Genomic DNA, 14,457 nt, shown 5'->3' with positions numbered 1-14,457 from the left:
TGCGAGTTTTTTGTTTTTAACATTTATTCTGAGAGAGAGAGAGAGAGAGAGAGAGAGAGAGAGAGTGTGCGCACTAGTGAGAGTGGGGGAGGGGCAGAGAGAGGTAGAGAAAGAATCCCAAGCAGGCTCTGCACTATCAGCTCAGAGCCCAATGCCAGGCTTGATCACAAGAACCTTGAGATCATGACTGGAGCAGGAATCAAGAGTCTGACGCTCAATTAACTGAGCCATCCACGTGCCCCATGCTCCTGTGTTTTTACACATTCCAAACAGATACAGAACACCAAGATAAAAAGGGAAGGAACTACCCTCAAAACCACCACAAAGAGCAACTATTTTACATTTAAATGGTTCATCAATACTTATGATACAAAATACAATATTCTTTCTCTATTAAGAATTCCAGTTAGGGGCAACTGGGTGGCTCAGTTGCTTAAATAACCAACTCTTGATTTCTGCTCCAGTCATGATCTCACAGTTCACTGATACTGTAGAGCCTGCTTTCGATTTTCTCTCTCCCTCTCTTCTGCCCCTCCCCTGTTCTTGCTCAAAAAAACAAACATTAAAAAAAGAATTCTGGCTATTTTATATATATACGTATATTAATATATTTTATCTATTTGTCTAATGTATTCAAATAAGTACATCTAAATAAAATCTTTTGGAAGATGTAGGAAAATAACTCCTTGTTCTAAAAATTGGTAAGAAGAATTGAGGATTTTCATCCTAAATATCTTGTCTGGAGTATATATGGCTTAGACATGAAAACTTTGCAAAGGTCCATGGTAATGCCTTGTGTGGCCAAGATTGATGACCATGATTCTAGATGTAACTACCAATTTACAAGATACCACAAAGTAAAGAACATGGCTAATTAACATGGCAAATTTCCCCATTATCTGTAAATAGCACATGTGTTTTCTAAATAGCTGGTGTGTGCAAACTGGTATCCTAATTTCCACATTTCACATGTTGATACATCTTTTAAATATGTTTTAATAAGTTTGCTTTTTATTTCCTCCATGATATTTAGCCATTGAAGAAACCAATTTCTTGTTTGCCTGTAGAGCAGTGCTTCCCGAATATTAATGTACCTATGAATCACCTGAGAATCTTACTAAAATGCAGATTCTGAGTCAGTAGACGTGGGTTGAAGCTTAAGAGTCTGCATTTCTTGTTTTTTAATTTTTTTTATGTTTATTTATTTTTGAGAGACAGAGAGAGACAGAATGAGCAGGGGAGGAACAGAGAGAAAGGGAGACACAGAATCTGAAACAGGTTCCAGGCTCTGAGCTGTCAGCACAGAGCCTGACGTGGAGCACACGGGGCACGAACCCATGAACCCCGAAATCATGACCTGAACCAAAGGTCATGTTCATCATGAAGATGAAATTAGCGAAGTCCCCAGTGGGAGAGATTCTATGGTCTTGTTTCTCAAGTGTGTCCCACGGGCCAGCAGCTGGCCTTACATTGTGCTTGTTAAAAATGCAGACTCTTAGGGGGCACCCGGGTGACTCGGTTAAGCAACTGACAGCAGCTCAGGTCATGATCTATCTTGCCTTTCATCGGTTCGGTTCGTGCCCCATGTTGGGCTCTGTGCGGACAGCTCAGAGACTGGAGCCTGCTTCAGATTCTGTGACTCCCTCGCTCTCTGTTCTTCCTTTGCTCATTCTCTATCTCTGTCTCTTAAAAATAAACATTAAAAAAAATTAAAAAAAAAAAAGAAATGCAGACTCTTAGGCTTCAACCCACATCTACTGACTCAGAATCTGCATTTTAGTAAGATTCTCAGGTGATTCATAGGTACATTAATATTCGGGAAGCACTGCTCTACAGGCAAACAAGAAATTGGTTTCTTCAATGGCTAAATATCATGGAGGAAATAAAAAGCAAACTTATTAAAACATATTTAAAAGATATATCAACATGTGCAATGTGGAAATTAGGATACCAGTTTACACACACCAGCTGTTTAGAAAACACATGTGCTATTTCGAGATAATGGGGAAATTTTTGAACTGACTAGATATTTGCTGATCTTAGGAAATTTTTGTCTTTTACTGATACAGGATAAAGTATGGATTAAAGTTGATCAAGTTTGAAATTTGCTTCAAAGTAGCTCAGAAAGAAGGAGGAAGTATGGAGTATGGATAAAATAAGATTTGACGTGTGTTAATAATAACTGACAGTAGGTAAGGAATACAAGAGGAAAATTCATAATACTATTATTCTCTTTGGTTCTGTATATGCTTGAAGTGTTCTACTATAATAATTTTAAAAAGAAAAAGATTAAATTACTTGCTCAAGTTCTAAAAAAAGTAATGACTTAAGAATTCAAATTACGTATGTTTCCCTACAATCTCTGTGCTTGTAACCTTCCACTGACTGTACCCAATCTCCAGAGTGTTCAAATGTTTCCCAGTACTGCTTCCCATTCATTCAGTGTGTATGATATGTCAAGCATTGTATTATACTTGGGTATATACGTTTCTATAAGAAGTTGTAATAAAGGGAAAAGAAAGATCAACTATTCACTACTAAAATAGAAAAACAGCAAAGTCCTAGGACAGGTAAGAGAAAATTCCTTGGCCTTGGGCATATATATTTTACAAAAGGGATAGCATTCGAAAAGTTTTTCATCTGAACTTCAATAGGTAGTATTTCCTAGACAGTGGAATCAGCACGTGCAAAGACAGTACACTATAAAAAGTCTTGATATACTCTTGGATGGTAATAACATCATGCTTGTAGATGAGCTTGAAGAATTAAGGGGAGCCAGGATAGGAAAGGCAGATCAGAAATGCTTTGTTCATCACTGTACCCCAGGCATCTGGCACAATGCACCCATAGTCAATCAATGAATGGTTTCATTTTGTGGTCAGTTAGGAGCAATCAGATATATTGAATGTTGTTTACTTAGTTGTGGTTTTAGAAAAATAGCAATACCAACAATGTGGAAGATGGTGTAGTTTTATCAACAGCTGTTAAGTGGAACAAAACAGGTTAGGAGTGTAATGGTAGGTCTCTAAACTAGAAGGGTTGCAGTGTTAGATCTTTGAACTGGATTTGGCAGGATATGGTGAGTAGATGGCGCTCTGTCTGAAAGGGAGGGTGATTGAGGATTCTAAAGGCTTTAACTTGCAAGACTGGGTATATGATGGAATTTATTGTGGCATAGGGAAACAAAAGCTTTTCTTTGAAAAGGATTGATAAATTCTATTTTGAACAAGTTATACCTGAGATACTGGAGGTCAGAATTACAATGATAAATCTGGAGCTATCTAGGAATGTCAGAAAAACTGAGTGGGAGACCTCTGCATATAAACAAATACATAAAAGATAATAGCTTACTTTCATTGAATTCTTATTTTAGAGCCACTCAATATATTTCATTTAGATGACAATTGAAGTCATAGAAGTGGATAAAAAATAAATCCCTGAAGGAAGGAAGCATGAGCTAAGTCAGGATCTTGAATTTAACATTTCTTATCCTTACCACAATGTCCACAATGTCTCCTCTGGCTTCTATATGCCTGCAAATGCTTATGTATACTTTCTAAGCCTATAATCCCATTCTTGCTTTACTTGCTTCTTTCTTGGTTGGGTTCCTTGATCCATCTCTTCAACGATGTGTCTGATAGCTCCCAGAATTCCTTCGTTTCAAGTCCTGAGTGACTCACTTATTTTCCCCATTCCCAAATGCTAAGAAATGGTATGAAGTGCTAGAAAATGGCCCAGAATTATGTGAATTTATGCCTTCATTTTTTATTCAGCTATTTTAACAAAGAGCTATTAAAATTTTGCCATGTGATGAACACTGTTCAAGGAGGAAATATACAGTGGGAATGAAACAAAGTCTTGCTATCATGAGGGGAGATATCTATTACATACATTAAGGATAAATCAGTGATGGTGAAAAGTCCTAGGAAGAAAAAGAATATGGAGATGAAAAGTAGAGTAGTATATATGCTCTAGTGAATGCATGCATGGAGGTGTGTGTGTGTGTGTGTGTGTGTGTGTGTGTGCGCGCGCGCGCACCTGTGTAGTATTCGAAAGACTCAAAGGAACCTTTCCTGATAAGGAGTCTCTTTTTCTGGGAGTCTCTTACACCCACTTACTAATTGTGCACGTTATAAAATGTTCAATGCATTTTTAGTTTCTCTTTATCTCTACATAATTTTCTTGTCAATTTTAATAATTTGTGTGGCTTCTACTTTCACCATTATGCCTAAAATTCTCAAAATTGAATTTCTAGCTCTACTTTTACCCCCAGCTGAGTTCTGAGTCCCATCTATCGATTGCATGTGCCAAGTTTTTAACCTGATAGTTTCGCGGGTTTCTCACTCAGTAAGTTGAAATGCAAAATGATTATCTCTTTCCTAACTAACCCAGCTGCCTTTCTTCTGGTTTAATTTTATAATGATTATCAACATTTTCTAAGTCACTCAAGATAAAGTCAACTTCAAATTCCCTTCCTTATATTACAATTTATTTAAGCCAGTTTCACATTTTAAAATTCTCTTCAGTTTCTCATCCAAATAGTCATTAACTCTTCATATGCACAATGACAGGATATTACCCTAAAGCAGAAGCAGGCTTCCAGGCATGAAAGGTCTGCAAAGTCATATGAAATCATGTTTCCTTTATCCCATAACCATTAAGGAGCCATTGAAAGGTTGGGACAGGGCAAGGTCCACTTTGTGTTACGCTGAGATCATTCTGGTAGAATTGACAGATTTGAGGCAAATAAAGGGGCTCTTTTAATGGACAGAGGGGATGTAGGTTTGGCTTTGGAAGAAGTAGCAAGCCTATCATTACCAAATAAGCCATTCTGTATTATTAATTTGAATCCCTATTCCAAAACCTTAAGTAGACCCTCATTTCCTTCAGATTAAACTGTAAAGAGCTCCGATTAGAATTTAAGCTCTTCACAATCTGATTCTATTCCAAGTTTTGAGTTCTAATTCTCACCATTTAAGTATTCTCAAACTTAACTATTCTCCCATTCTTGAGAATGGCCAGGATTTCAGCATTTCCTGCTTTTCTTTATCATTCTCATACAAGGAATAACTGTTAGTGTAAGCCACTACTGGCCTTCTACTCATTTATCAAGACTGCTCAAAACCCACCCTTTCTATAGAAACTTCTTTAATAACCCTAAGTGGAAAAAATTTCTTACTCAGAGTGACTAAGTTTTTATGTTTTGTTTTCTACTTTCATGCTACTTATTAATACTATTGCTTTATATATATATATATATATATATATATATATATATATATATATAAAGCATATATATATGTTCAGTCTTCTCAACTAGGTTACAATTTCATCATAAGTAGGATTATTTTATATTCTCTCAATTCAATTCATTATTTTGGTCATATGAATGAGCCAAATAAGGTTAGTAAATTGGAATAATGTTAATAAACACAGGCAAATTAGAGATAGCTTGAAACAAGAGTCAGGTACAAATGTCATCAGGTGGAAGCTAAAGTTGAGTTATGCTATTTACGCTTGTTCCAGATCAACCCCACTTCTACATGAGGTTCCCAAATAAAAAACAATCATGGGTAAAGTATGCACAGAAAGGTTTTTATTCCAAGCTGAGGCTCTATCTTCAAATCTTAAAGCAATTCCTTAGTGAAACAGACTTGCCTGAATGAACTTGTTTGCCTTCCCCTTAAAAAATAAACAGAGGGGAGTGAAAACTAACCAGAGCATTCCTCCCCAAGGCCTAGAGAAAAACTTCAAGAGCCATTCTATTTTGGAGGCAGTATGGGAATCAAAGAAGAGAAGTTGGGGGGATAGGAAGAAAAGGTAGAAGAGAAAAGACAGACAAAAGAGCTTGGCTTCTCAAAGCAAAAAACCTTCTCTATTCCTACTGGATTTCTCCATCATCTTTTCAGAAATTGCCACCAGAGAAGAGACCAGAGATCATCCTCATGTGTACTGGACTTTTTAAACCCTTTGCTCACAAAGCTCAACTAATAAGCATAGTCTACAATAGAATTTGAAGATCTTGGTTCATAGTAGCTACTATCTTTTTTTTTTTTTTTATGTTTGTTCGTTTTTCCGAGGGGTGGGGAGGGAGGGAAGAGGGGCAGAAAGAGAGGGAGACACAGAATCCAAAACAGGCTCCAGGCTCTGAGCTGTCACCACAGAGCCCTATGTAGGGCTGAAACTCATGAGCCATCAGATCATGACCTTAGCTGAAGTCAAGTCCTTAACTGACTGAGCCACCCAGGTGTCCCATAGTAGCTACTATCTTTCTTCAGGGATAGGATAGGAAGGACTGTCCCTCTCAGCTTGCTTTACCCAAATTAGATTCTCTACTTCCCCTTTACCTTGTGTTTTTTTTGGGGGGTGGGTACTCAAAACTGCTATGATTCTTTGCAGTTTTTCTTTTTCTAGTGTGAGACTCTGGATGGGCAATGTAGGGAAAAGCAGTAAAAGCAGTGTCTTTATAGTCCTTAGTGGGAATGAGTTCAGGTTACAAAGTTACAAGGAGAGTGTGAGGCTAAGCAGGGAGTTACTACTCTTCAATCTCACTTAAGATTTAGGGGTCGTTAATGAAGGGAAAACAGTCTTGTCTTTGCATTATTGCTACCTTGTCACTTCAGTCTTCTTGGAAATAAGACAATTAGACATTTTCTGGAAAATCAATATGGCTTTTGGGGACGTTAAGACCTTTAGTAAATATTCAACAGTGGTAACTTGAGGATATAGATCAATTATTTCAACCTCGACTCCAGTATGTGCTCTTCCTCTTGCTTCCACATTATGGAATCAAGGCGAGCAGACTCTGACTCTACTGAGATATTTTGTTTATTTTTCCAAGCCTGATTGTCTTCTCTCAGATTTTTCAAACAGGAATGGTACCAGCAAGCCTTTTGCCAAACACTAAGTTTACAGAATTGTACAACTTTTACTATCGACTCTTTCTCCTATCGCTATTTTTTCTCTATTGGAAATTTACGGCATTTGCTAATAAAATCAGCAACGTAAAATAAAGGAGAAGTGTTTCCACACATTCTAATATTTAACTAGTTCAGCCTCAATTCACTTTAGGTTTGCTCAGGGGTCCAGTTTCTTGAGACAGAAGTCAAAGACTTAAAAATAATAGACTACATTTTCAAAGACAAAAATTCTAGATTTGTTTTTCTTCAAACAAAAAGCAGCCACCCAAGACTGCTTATAGCTGACTTCAAACTTCATTTCTTGGAAAATTAAATGAAAGATGTCTGCTTTGCAAATTTAAGAAAACCATTTGGGGATGTGTGGGAGGCAAGTGACACATCAGGGCTCCTCTTACAGGCCTCAGTGCAGTGGGCTCCAAAAGCCATGAGGAAGCGAGGACAGCTTTCCTCCTCACTCCTTCCATCCTCCATCCAGATGGCTTCTTTCTTGAGAAAGAGGAAATCATTGTTCCTTTTCACTTGGCTAAAAGTAGAACTTACTCTATGGCATTACCTTCTCTGGGAAAGGTGTGAGGGAGACAGGTTTTGGATCCCTGTGACAGCACTTTGAAAGTAGGATCCCATTAAACACTGACGTTAATTTGGACATATATGAGGACCATGTGTGGTAAGAACTGGAAGGTACCGACACAGAGAGGGTTGATGGGAATCTCTCAGAAATCTCATAGCTATGGAACTTAGAAGAATACTTTGTGATATGTAAAGCACTCATACAGCTCAAGAACAAAAATCCCAAACAATCGTAGTCAAAAAATGAGATCTGAGTAAACCTTTTCCCAAAGAAGACACACGGATGGCCAACAGGTCCACGAAAGATGTTCAATATCGCACACAGGGAAATGCAAATCAAACCAAAATGAAGTATCACCTCATACCTGTTAGAACGGTTATTATAGAAAGCAGTACATAACAAGTGTTAGTGGGGATGTGGAAAAGGGAACCCTTGTGCACCATTTCTGGAAATGTAAATGGATGCAACAATTCTGATCAACAGTATTGAGATTCCTCAAAAAACTGAAAATAGAATTATCACATGATCTTGTAGTTCTGGGTATTTATCCAAATAAAAATAATTCATAAAGATCTATGCACCCTCATATTCATTGCGGCATTATTTTACAAGAGCCAAGACATGGAAACCACCTAAGTGTCCATCAATGGATGAATGGATACACAAGTTGTAGTATATACATATAATGGAATATTACTCATCCATAACATAGAATAAAATCTTGCCATACGTAACATGGATGGATCTTGAAAGGATTATGCTGAGTGAAATAAGTCCTAGAAAGACATGTATCATCTCACTTATATGCACAATCTTTAAAAAGCAGATTGGGGATGATGCAAGAGGCAGGAGATAGAGGGGTGAGCAAAATGGGTGAAGGGGTTCAAGAGGTACAGACTTCCAGTTAAACCATAAGTCATGGGTATGTAATATATATCATGGCAACTACAGTTAATATATTGCTCATTTGCAAGTTAAGAGATTATATCTTAAAAGTTCTTATCACAAGAAAAAAACTGCAACTATGTACGGTGATGGGTGTTAACTAGACTAATTGTCCTTTCACAACATATACTATATTGAATCATTATGTTGTATACCTTAAACTAATGTCAATTATACCTCAATTAAAAAAAAAAGTTACTGGGGCGCCTGGGTGGCGCAGTCGGTTAAGCGTCCGATTTCAGCCAGGTCACGATCTCGCGGTCCGTGAGTTCGAGCCCCGCGTCGGGCTCTGGGCTGATGGCTCAGAGCCTGGAGCCTGTTTCCGATTCTGTGTCTCCCTCTCTCTCTGCCCCTCCCCCGTTCATGCTCTGTCTCTCTCTGTCCCAAAAATAAATAAACGTTGAAAAAAAAAATTAAAAAAAAAAAAAGTTACTGCATGCAGGCATCTATCTGTTCACTTAATAATGAAAATAAATAGAGGTTTAATTAAAATCATTAGGATTTATTTCGCCTTAATTCTCCAACATTTTACAATGGGATCTTGCTACAGGCGTCTTCAGTCTCAAAATTTAGGCAGTTATCTAGTTAACTGATTCACCAGTGACTTTCGCGTATGTTAAAGTCCTAGGATTAAACTTTGATAGTTGAAGGACCAACACTCTCAAGGATCTGGGATTAGGACTGGCAGCATTATCACCTATCAATTGCAAAACAATCTTCCATGTTTTTCTCTTTTGTTTTGGGGGGAAAAGGTATTTATGAAGCCTATCAGTAAGAAGTCCCCGAGTAAGAGAGCTTTGTTTAACATCTGTCAGCTAACTGCATCACTGTAGGGAGACCAGCAGAGTCTTCTGGCATTTAAGCACGAGTCCTTGTGTTTGTCAAAAGTAGCTTCCAGCCCATTTTTCACGCAACACGGGCTGCACACACTGCACAATTCGAAAAAAAATTATCTTGCTACCTCTATCTTTTCATATTCTATTATTTAAGAAATTTTTGGACACAGTCTGAGTTGTGTAATCTGCAGGCTTGGAATTTTCCATTGCCCTTTTTTGTTAGTTTAAAAAACAATGTGTAATATTGGGGTGTTTACAATGTATTTCATTTTTAAAAGGATACAGCCTTCTGGAAAAAAAAAAAGAAAGGAAACAATAGACTAGAGTATCTCTTCCTCTAGGAAAGGTCTAGGCATTTCATTTTCAGGGTTGGCACGAAAATGTGCACAGAAAAGATTTCTGTTTAAGTTACCATAAAAGTCATTTATCTAGTTCTTTCGTCGGCTTTGAATTTTATTTAAAAAATTCTCTAAGTTTGGAAATCTATGAATTTCTATCACATTCAAGTACTAAAGGAAATTTGCTATTTCATGGTTCCTGATGAAAATGATCAGCATCCCTATTTCCAGGAGCAGCTTTTAATGGGGCATTAATTTGTAAGGGATAGAATGCTCATCAGTTCATCCAGATCAAAGGCACAGATGGAAGAATGCTGAAAAACGATGCTTTTAAAATAGGCTTACTTTATTTTATTTATTTTTTTTAAAGTTTTTTTATTTATTTTTGGGACAGAGAGAGACAGAGCATGAACGGGGGAGGGGCAGAGAGAGAGGGAGACACAGAATCGGAAACAGGCTCCAGGCTCTGAGCCATCAGCCCAGAGCCTGACGCGGGGCTCGAACTCACGGACCGCGAGATCGGACCGCGAGATCGTGACCTGGCTGAAGTCGGACGCTTAACCGACTGCGCCACCCAGGCGCCCCTAGGCTTACTTTAGATTAAAGCAACACTGCTGCCATTTAATTTCATGTATACAACATGAAACTTACCACGTAGTATCTATAAATTATTCGGTAAAACGTCTATGTAATTATAACCTTTTTATCAGAGATAAACTTAAGAAATGTCATTCTTTTACCCATACGAATACACACAATTGGTATGTGGTTTTGGGAAGTGGAACAGAAATAATCTTACAAAGTCTCATGCTCAAGCAGCAAACACACATGATGGGAAACCATTTTAACAAATTATCTTCTAAAATCATTGCCTTAGGTTCTGGTTCAAGATGGCAGTGTATGAAGGTCCTGAATTCATCTCCCACAGACACATACCAACGATTTCCTCTGCACACAGACCGACAAAAACCCCTGAAAACTAGTAGAGCAACTCCTTCCTATTGGGCAACTGAAAATAAAACCACGTCAAGGTAGACAGAAAGGGCTGAGACACAGTTTTGCTATAAACTCACCCCCCCCCCATTGCCTCCACCCAGCTCATTGACCCATAATTAGGAAGGAACTTAAAAGCCGGAGTTTCTCTCTGAAGAGCTAAGTTTTCATACCCCACATCAAGCACCCCAACTTTTAAAACCTGCACCTGAGAGATGAGCGCCCACAACGTATAGTTTGAAATCCAGTGGGGGTTACGGCTCATGAGACCCGTGGGGCTGTGGGAAATGGAGGCACACCTCTTAAAGGTAGCGCACAGACTCAATGGCACACACTCACCCCAGGGCCCAGGGCAGAAGCAGCCATTAGAAAGTGCCCAGGTTTGGGGCGCCTGGGTGGCGCAGTCAGTTAAGCGTCCGACTTCAGCCAGGTCACGATCTCGCGGTCCTTGAGTTCGAGCCCTGCGTCAGGCTCTGGGCTGATGGCTCAGAGCCTGGAGCCTGTTTCCGATTCTGTGTCTCCCTCTCTCTCTGCCCCTCCCCCGGTCATGCTCTGTCTCTCTCTGTCGCAAAAATAAATAAACGTTGAAAAAAAAAAATTTAAAAAAAAGAAAGTGCCCAGGTTTTACATGAAAGGGGTTCATTTGCTATATATGGTGTTGTATGTTAACTAGATTTATTATGTTAATTATTTCCCAATATATGCAAATATGAAATTATGTTGTACACCTGAAACTATTATGGTGTTATGTCTAAAATACTTCAATAAAAAACGAAAGGCTCTTAGGACTTGGATCTGAGAAGCAAGGCAAATGGGAGTAATTTGTGGAGACAGAAACAACATTTTCTGTCTGGAGAAAATGAAGTAGGTGGATTTAATTAAGATTTTTTTTTTTTTTTCAGACCCACTAGGCTTCCAAGTGGTAGTTGGTTAAATACGTACAGACTTAAAGAAGAATTATAAGTTTTGGATCCATCATCTTATTGATCCTGTTTTAGACACATAGAGTTGAGTGCTATTCCCCGGGGAGTGAGCACGGTAAACCGTGTAGACATTTCTTTTAAGGAGTTTTGCTGTAAGAGAAGCACTCAGAAAAGTAGCTGCCTAAGCACATTCATTAAACACCTGTTTGGTGTGCTTACCTGGATATACTGAAATAAGCCTCAGGTGATGGGAAAAGTCACTTTTAAAAAATGTGGTGAGGGGCACCCAGGTGGCTCGGTCGGTTAAGCATCCGACTTCGGCTCAGGTCATGATCTCACGGTTCATGAGTTTGAGCCCCTCGTCGGGCTCTGTGCTGACAGCTCAGAGCCTGAAGCCTGCTTCAGATTCTGTGCCTCCCTCTCTCTCTCTCTGCCCCTTCCCTGCTCATGCTCTGTCTCTGTCTCTCATAAATAAATGAACAATAAAAAAATTTTTTTTAATGCGGTGAAAGGCTTTTCTCTTCAGGAGAAGAATATCCAAAACCAGCGTCCCAGACTTCAGTTTTTTTTTTTTTTTTCCATCCTATCAGCTCACACAATTTTCTAAACAAAATCAATAGTTTCTGGTTCAAAACGGTCTCTGACTAGGAGTTTCTAAGACAACCTCTATCACTAAGATTTCCATAAAGACAATTTTTTTTAAATGATTCACCACCACTTCGGAAACCACAATGTCAGAAAATATAGTAACAAAATGGTAGAGAAACTGACACCAATTATTAAGTAGACAGAACTAAAGTGGGGGGGGGGGGAGTCACGTAGCACAGCTTGACTTTGCTTCAAGTGTTAAGTACAAAATGGAGACCAGACTTGAGAATTCCCTGAGCAGACCAAAATACTTAAGCCACACATATAAGTAAAAACTAAATTGAGCTTATTTCATGAACATAAGCAAAACTCAAGTTATTTCTTGTAAATACTTCTAACCATCATAAAAAAAAACATTTAAATCATCTTCCTAAAAATGGTAGGAGATAATCACTTTTAACCAATCCCTTGCCATCTAGAAACCCCCACTGATAATCATATAAAGATTAAAACAACTTCCTCATTTTCACTTTATAATCCATCCTGTAACTTCATGCCCCTAAGCTTTACATCAGTTTTTATTTTTGGAAGCTTCCAGTTCATGAACTGTTCTTATATGCACAATAAACGTACTAAATACTATTGATTTGATGATTTAAATTTGGCTTTTTCTGAGGTTTTGACACAAGAAATAGACAAATTAATAAAGACACTTCTCCCAGTGAAAGAATGGTATTCCTTGCTTCCAAACAAAAAAACAGCATGATTTTTTAAAGTTGAAAAGTAAATAGAAAAGAACCAACTTACTCACCAGTCCTCAGAGCGCTGGATCCCAAAGCAAGTACAGAGAAAACTCGAAAACAGCCCAATTTATACTACAGAAGTTAACACCTGAAAATCTTAATGAGTAACACCTCACACCTGGTGCCTGTGAGGCAATGGTGGAAGAGGGGCTACGAAGAGAAGCATTCATTAACAGTTTGCTCAAGTTGGTAGTGCCTCAATTCTGCCCCTACTCCCTGCAGCTGGATGTCTTTCCCTCTCCAATCCTGGCTGAAGGGGGAAGATTTGTTCTCCAAAGATTGTAGAACAGATACTCTTCAGATGGGGGAAAGTCAGGCACAGTTAAATGTAGGAGTACCATACTAACAAATGAAGTAAGTGAATATTTACATTCTAAATGCTGCATCCACTTCAGAGGCAAACACACCCCTGGCTACGTGTAGGAATGAAAGCTATAAAGCTCTTGGGTGAAAGCTTGGGTGTAATCCTTCATAAATTTGGACTAGACAAATATTTCTTAGATATGGTACCAAATGCATAAGCAATCAACGAAAAAATAAAGTGGACTTAATCAAAATTTAAAGCTTTGGGCTTCAAAGGACACCATCAAGAAAATAAAAACACAACCTACAGAGTGGGAGAAAATATTGGCAAACCATATGTCTGATAAGGGCCTAGTATGAAGTATATATAAAGAACTCTTATAATTCGACCATAAAGAGACAGCTTGATTTTAAAATGGGCAAAGGATTTGAATAGATACTTCTTCAAAGAAGATATACAAGTGGCCGATGAGCACATACAAAGGTGCTCAACATCATTAGTAATTAGGGAAATGCTAATAAAATCCACAAGGAGATGTTCACTAGGAGATGGCCACAATCAAAAAGACACAAGTTTTGGTGAGAATGTGAAGAAATTGGAATGCTCCAATATTGCTGGTGGAAATGTAAGACAGTGCAGCTACTTTGAAAACCAGTTTGCGGGTGCCTGAGTGGCTCAATTGGTTAAGCGTCCAACTTTGGCTCAGGTCATGATCTCGTGTTCATGAGTTTGAGCCCCACGTCAGGCTCTGTGCTGACAGTTCAGAGCCTGGAGCCTGCTTTGGATTCTGCGTCTCTCTTTCTGCCCCTCCCCCCACTCATGCTCTGTCTCTCTTTCTCTCTCAAAAATGAATGAACATTTTTAAAAAAAAGTTTGGCATTTACTCAAAATGTTAAGCATAAAATTACCAAATACTCCAATTATTACACTCCTTGGTATATAACCAAGGTGAATGAACACATACATCCACAGAAAAATTTGTACAGGAATGTTCATAACAGCATTCTTCATAATAACCAAAAAATTGAAATGTCCACAAACTGATGAATGGATAAAGAAAATGTATGTGTGTGTATATATGTATATATATATGTATATCCATGCAATAGAATATTATTCAACCATGAAAAAGGAATGATGTTCTGATACATGCTACAACATGGATAAAACTTGATAACATCATGCTAAGTCAAAGAAGCCACAAAAGACTAAATACTATATGATCCTATTGATATG

Source organism: Leopardus geoffroyi, chromosome B4, assembly GCF_018350155.1.
Source record: "Leopardus geoffroyi isolate Oge1 chromosome B4, O.geoffroyi_Oge1_pat1.0, whole genome shotgun sequence".
Lineage (NCBI taxonomy): Eukaryota > Metazoa > Chordata > Mammalia > Carnivora > Felidae > Leopardus > Leopardus geoffroyi.
The sequence above is the reverse complement of the archived record's forward strand: the minus strand, read 5'-3'. Positions refer to the sequence as shown.